The 7,056-nt window shown below is 43.8% G+C and overlaps 1 protein-coding gene across 1 annotated transcript in view; it reads right to left on the bottom strand.

The window, feature by feature from the left end:
• The window catches only part of DNAH11 (dynein axonemal heavy chain 11), a 228,068-nt gene that overhangs the window by 1,982 nt on the left and 219,030 nt on the right, over positions 1-7,056 (bottom strand). The gene's annotated exons all lie outside the window — the stretch shown is intronic.

The raw sequence follows: 7,056 nt of genomic DNA, 5'->3' as shown, positions 1-7,056 counted from the left end.
TACACAGTAAAAACACTTTTTTTCAAAATTATTTGTTTTTGTGTCTCCATATTTGAAGAGCCGTAACGTTTTCATTTTTTCGCCGATGCGGTTGTATGAGGGCTTTTTTTTTGCGGGAAGTCTTGTAGTTTTTATTGGTACCATTTTTGAGTAGATGCGACTATCACTTTTTATAACATTTTTTTTAAAGTCAGAATTCACAGAAAACAGCAATTTTTCCATAGTTTTTTTAATAAAATTTTTTACGGCGTTCACCGTGCGGGTTAAATAATGTTACAGATTTATAGTCGGGGTCGTTACGGACGCGGCGATACCAAATATGTGTAACTTTTTTATTTTGGTTTTTTAATAGTAAAGCATTGGGTAAGGGGAAAAGCTGGGTTTTTCATTTTTTTTCAAATGTTTTTTTTCATTAACTTTATTAAACTTTTTTTTAACTTTTTTACTAGTCCCACTAGGGGACTATAATATGCGATTCTCCGATCGCTATTGTAATACACTGCAATACTTTTGTATTGCAGTGTATTACTGCCTGTCCGTTTAAAACGGACAGGCATCTGCTAGGTCATGCCTCCGGCATGATCTAGCAGGCAGTCGCTCCAGGCAGACCTGGGGGCCTTTATTAGGCCCCCGGCTGCCATTAGAGACACAGACACTCGGCGATCGTATCGCCGGGTGTCGGTGGGAGAGAGAGGGAGCTCCCTCCCTCTCTCCAAAACCACTCAGATGCGGTGCACGCTATTGCGCACCGCATCTGAAGGGTTAAACGGGTGAGATCGATACTAATATCGATCTCATCCGGCAGAGCAGGGACGCTCCCAGCCCTCAGCTGCCTCTAGCAGCTGCTCTGTTTACTTTATCCTGATGCAGCGCCGTGAAAAGGCGTATGCATCAGAATAAAGCCCATTAGTGGCTGCCGTTAAAAGGCGTATTGGCGGTCACTAACGGGTTAAATAAACATTTTATGACTCATTTCTTAGTTGTACGGTATAATATTTTAAGAACAAACCTATACGTATATTTTATAATCTTGTTGATGGCTGGAATTTCTACTAATAAAATTGCATAAGAAACTGGCATAGATTGCGTAATAAATTTTCCCCTTTTAACCCCTTTCCGCTATTGGGCGTGACTGTACGTCTACAGTCACGTCCTGTAGATGAAGCGGGCACAGGTGCTGTGCCTGCTTCATCTTCAGCGGGTTTTGGCTGTAATACACACCTGACATCCCGCTGCAACGACTGCTATCAGTTACCTTAGATCGCTGCTGTTTAACCTCTTAAATGTGGCGGTCAATAGGGATCGCCGCATTTAAGTGGTTGACAGAGGGGGGGCTCCCTCTGTACCCCGTCGCCCCGCCCCCCGTTGAACGAATGCGGGTGCCGATGGTTGCTATTGCAACCATGAAGCCTAACAACTGCTTCCTGGTTGGCCATGTACAGAAGCCTATTAGATCCTGCCCAAAGCAGGACCTAATAGGCTGTCCGTTAAAGAATGACAGTTCTAATACACTGCACTACATACTTAGTGCAGTGTACTATACAGAGGAGTCCCCGTTAGGGTGTAAAAACAATTTATTTTTTTTAATAACTATACGTAATAGGTACTGCCGCGTTCGGAACCGCCTGAACTATAAAAATTTTATTTTTACCGCACGGTGAACATGGTACAAATATTTAAAAACAATGAAATGGTCATTGTTTTTTATGTCACCTTATTTTAAAAAATATATAAGTGATCAAAAAGTCACAAGTACCCCAAAATTGTACCAATAAAAACCATAGTTCGTCACACAAAAAACAAGCCTTCCCACCGCGATATCAACTGAAAAATAAAAAAGTCATGGCTCTCAGAACATTCCAACACTAAAACATGATTATTTTAGAAGTGTACATTTCTAGCGTTAATCTGTTTTTCCTTAATCCGAACAGCAGCACGATAATGGGATATTTCTGCCCCTGTGTACTAGTAGGACAGAGGGAATTTATGTAATCAAACTAAATAACTAGAGTCTCCTCCCTACATAAGGACATCTAGCCCCTCCTACCATGTGTTTATTATAAAGTAATAGGCTTCATTAGGGCGGGAAGCTTGTGCTGCTGTTAGGACTAAGGGAAAACAGATTAACGTTATAAATCTAATCTTCCCTTACGTCCTACAGGCAGAACAATAAGGGGGAAATAGCAAGTAAGTAACCCCATAGGGAGGGCCCTCTTGACTGGTGGAACTCAAAATTGACCGCTCAAGAGCAGTCTCTTCGGAGAACCAAAAATTCAGCCAATAAAGGTTGATAAATATTAAGTGCGAGCTCCAAGCTGCACAGCATATCTGATCCAGCGGGACCAGACTTTATTCAAACCAAGAGGCGAACACTACTCTAGTAGAGTAGGCTTTAGAAAAACTTGGTGAATTGGGGATCCTTCAATGTATGCCAGTCTACTGGTCTCTACACATCATCTACCTAAGGTAGGTTTGGTGGATTTTAAATCTTTGTTTCTTTTAGGAAACAAATTCTCAAAATTCCTAATCTCTTACTCTAAACCAAATATATCTCAAGACAACAGCAGGGATCTAGGAATGGAGATTATGTTCTTCATGAGAGGAAGATACGTGCTAGAACACTGGAAGGGAGTTGACCTGATTTCAGGTTACAAATGAGGAACTTGGAGTGAAGTCTGGTAGTAGCTTTAGCAAGACCATGTCCTGGTGGAATCTGATGTATGGATCCACTGATGTCAAGGCTTAATGTTTCTCTATTCTCTTGACAGATGTTATGGTTAGGGGTGGACACCCCTCATGCTCAAACTGTGCAGATGCACAGGAGCCCAGTGCAATGTAAGTAAGGGACTGAGACAGTGGCTCACAGTTACTGGTGCACTGTTGGAATGACACAACGTAATGCGCCATGGTAAACTATTGGAGCGTATGGGGCCCCACACACTCCTCCCCCCTACATGGGGTTCTCCACCTCCTGTGTCCGCCCTTTATTATGACCAGAAGGAAATAACCTTTTAGGATAAGTAAGTATCTGTGACCTTTTCCAGAGGTTCAGAGGTAGGCGATTATAAACATCTTAGGACTCAGGCAAAAGTCCCATTTTTCAATAGGTCTGAGGAGAACAGGTCTCATTTAGAAGACCGTTTCAGAAACATTTTCACAGAGGGCTTTTGGACCTTTCAGGTCGATGGACTCAGTACTTTTCAGAATCCTTCCTGCTGGAAGTGTAGGATGTTGTTAAACTGTGGGTTTAGACTATCCACCCCTTGAGTCGAATACGAAGCTGAAAAAATCAATTTGCCTTCTTGGTAGATCCAGACCTTGACTACGGACATGTCTTCATAAATTTATTGGAGAGCCCTTTAGATTACAAAAAGGACTGGTCAACCTTCAGGCTGTCAGGTTGAAACTCTTCAGGTCCTGGCAGAGTTGAGTGCTGTTCGACACCAAGTTCTGCACTGGAGGGGGGAGGGGGGAGGGGGGGGCAGTCTCCAGTAACAACCTCGACTCATCTGTATGAGTTACGAATACCACGACCTCTGTGGCCAGAACAGTATAATGCCATTTACTGTGGCCTGATCCTGTCTGATTTTTCATCAATACCCTAGGTATCACGGGAAACATAGGCCAGCCTGAACCTCCTAGGAATGTACAGGGCATCTGCTGCCAAGGGATTGTTCCCCTGATAATAGGAGAGAAATGTTTCCCCCTAAGTGCTGAACCTGTTCGCTATGAGATAAATCTCTGGCACTTCCAACATCCTGTTGATCTGCTTGAAGATCTCTAGATTCAGGGCCATCGCTCCAGGGCCTGCTAGACTTCGACTCGGTCGGCAATAATGTTGAGGGAACATTGAATATATACAGCAGACAGATGGGTAGATTCAACACTGTCCATATCTTTCCCACCTCCCTGAGATGGGGTTCAGATCGGGTGCCACCCTGCCTGATATTATGATGTCCGACTTTACACAGACACTGCTTTCCCCTGGATTTGCATAGTATATAATATGGGCGAGGCCTTAAGCTGCGTAACTTCTGCGATCTGACGAGAGCAGGTACCTTTAAGTTCCTTTAGGTATCCTAGAGTTCTAGAGGGGACTCTTTGATGCCTGGACTGTAAACCACTGCAGGTGTACTTCCAACATAGTTGAGATGCATCTGTAATCATCAGGATCCAGATTCTGACCTCCCGTTTCGAAGATTTTTTCCACATATGACGGATTCATGAGTTTGAAAAGACCAGGTGCACCTTTTGTTTAACCACTCTGGGTTGCATTATGTTATGTTCTGGATCTCTCTGGAAGGGTCACAAGTGCCCAATGGCCCAAAGAACTGCTTTTGCAGTTGCGGACATGAACATAAGACCCTCTGCTGCCAAGGTAATTACCTGCTAGGCAGGAGGAAGGGAGAGAATTTCTCTAGGGAATTTAAGACAAAGCCTAAGAACAAGTTTGTTCTTGCTGGACCAATGTCTGACTTTCCCAATACCATTGGAATTACTGGACAGTAGTTTGAAGATGGACCATCAGATGAATCGTCCAGGTATGGCACCACAGGTATCCCCTCTTCTTACAGGCAGCTGTAGCGGTCACCACCTTAGAAAAGGTGCGAGGAGCCGAAGAGATCCTGAAGAAAAGAGCTGTGAACTGCAGCGTGCTTGACACTGCCTCTTATCTACACAGTTGTTCTTTGCTATTTTTTCTGTCTCCACTCCTCTCCCAGGAGTAGGGACCTCCTCTAGGATCTTCCTTGCTAAGAACTGTAGAAAGGAGACATCCAGGATGACCTGATCTAAAGGGGTAGTGGAGGGAATCCTTCCTGAGGAAGCAAATGAAAATCTATTGAATAGCCGGACTGCATGATCATCAACCGTAGGAAAGGTTATACTTTGCCAGCTTCAGAAGACAGTTGGAGATGCCCCCTACAGGAAGGGATCTGGTGTCCGAGTTTAGTCCTGGTGTCAGAAATAGAATCAGAATCGCCATGTCCAGGGGGAACTGCACTAGTTGGGATAGTATCACCAAGGTAGTCAGGGGTCAAAATTAGGATCTCACGTGTAACTCCGCAATCTATATCACCTTGGATCTATTAGAATCTATTTTTGGTCAGCCTTGGAGATTTCCAGAAGTCAATGAAACTAGGCACAGATTCCCAGCCAACCCTCACACGCTGGTACTTGCGAGGATTCAAGCTAAGAGTAACTTTTGCAATCTGATGAGAGCAGGCACCTACAACCTAGCCTGCCATATTTAGCTAAGCTGTAGGATAAGCTCTTTTTTGTTTTATATGAACAAAAAAAATAAAAAGTATTTTCCAGTCAGGAAATGCTGGGAGTTGTCGTTTTACAACAGCAGGAGTGCAAAAAGTTGCTGTGCATTTCTGCGGTCCATAATAAATTGCGCCTCTGGCCCTGCTCAGCAGAATAGGCCCTTCAGGTCCACACTTGGAGATTTGACCTGAACTTAGCAGGTACAATAGTAAGCCTGGACAGTCTTGGCGATAGCCATATAATCTTGGAGGAGGACCTCACTGCTTAAGTCAAGCTCATCCATAGGAAACATGGACCGTATTTAGGATGTTTCTTCTTCTTGCCATCATAGCTTTTTTCCTAAGCTTCCTCCACTTTGAAGGCCCTAGGCCCCCAGAGGTGGAGACAAGAGCTTCCCCTTGGTCAACATCCTGGTCCCTTGACCAGATGGACTTCAACAATTTTCATTAGAATGATAAATTGACTTCGGGCATCGCCCATGGAAACGCTTAGACTTTCCTGTTAGAAGGAAGACCGATTCTTCCATCTCAGCATGGATTTTTAAACAGTCCTTAAATCACCGGTCTCCCATATAGGTACTTGCCAGGCCCTAAGCAGTATAGATTCTGCAATCTTACAAGGGCAGGGACATTAGTTTAAAATAGCCATGGACATCATCTTTTAGAGATGGTTCACCACAATGGATGCAAGGGTGACAATCTTGGCATCTAAAAGTTCATAGCTACAGGCAGGGAAACATCACAATCCCTGCAGCTACTGTGCTCTCAACTAGAGGTTGTTTTCCTTTTAAAAGCCACAGCTGGGGCTGCACACCGACATATCGGAGCATGTCTGCTGTGCAACAAGTGTCTGAGTCTATTGCTCCTTCTCTAGCAGGCAACTGCTTCTGCTGAGGAGCTTCCTCCAAACTGTCGCCAGACCTGCTGAAGACATCTAAGAAATAGATTAGAAATTTATACCAAGAAAAAAATAAGTATAAAGCCAAGTGATAGCTGCGTTCAATGTGGCAGTGCGACACTATGTTCAGATTAAATGCATACATGAACAAAAGAAGAGGCTTCCTCTTCATACTCATTTTCTCAAAAACTCTTATCTGAGAAACGCTAAACACTCAGGGCACTTCTGCCCCAAATTAAGGCTTCCTAGGGGGAGGAAAAAGTTAAGGTGCATTTTTGCAACAAACCGCTAAACCATTAATAGCAGGCTACAGCAGCACTCCAGACTGCATAGGGTTAAAACACCCTTAGAACACCTCCCAGGAATGTAGGAAGTTCAGCATAAGAGTATGTTCACACGGGCTATTTTCGGCCGTTTTTCGGGCTGTAAACGGCCCGAAAAATGGCTTAAAAATGGGAAGCAGGACGCCTCCAAACATCTGCCCATTGATTTCAATGGGAAAAACGGCGTTCTGTTCCGACGGGGAGTTTTTTACGCGGCCGTTCTGAAAAATGGCCGTTAAAAACGCGCCTCATTAAAAAACGTCTGAAAACAGCTCCGTATTTTCAGACGTTTTTGATTTTGTATGTGAGCATTCCCTAACAAATAAAAACAGTAACACAATGCAAACAAGCAGTGCAAACCCATCTTGTCCAAGTCCACAGGACAAAAGAAACACATGGTAGGAGGGGCTAGATGTCCTTATGTAGGGAGGAGACTCTAGTTAATTAGTTTGATTACATTAAAAATTCCATCTGTCCTACTAGTACACAGGGGCAGAAATACCCCATTAGGGTATGTGCACACACACTCATTACGTCCGTAATTGACGGACGTATTTCGTCCGCAAGT

This window comes from Rhinoderma darwinii, chromosome 5 (assembly GCF_050947455.1).
Source record: "Rhinoderma darwinii isolate aRhiDar2 chromosome 5, aRhiDar2.hap1, whole genome shotgun sequence".
Classification (NCBI taxonomy): Eukaryota; Metazoa; Chordata; class Amphibia; order Anura; family Rhinodermatidae; genus Rhinoderma; species Rhinoderma darwinii.
This window is presented reverse-complemented; position numbering and strand designations above follow the sequence as displayed.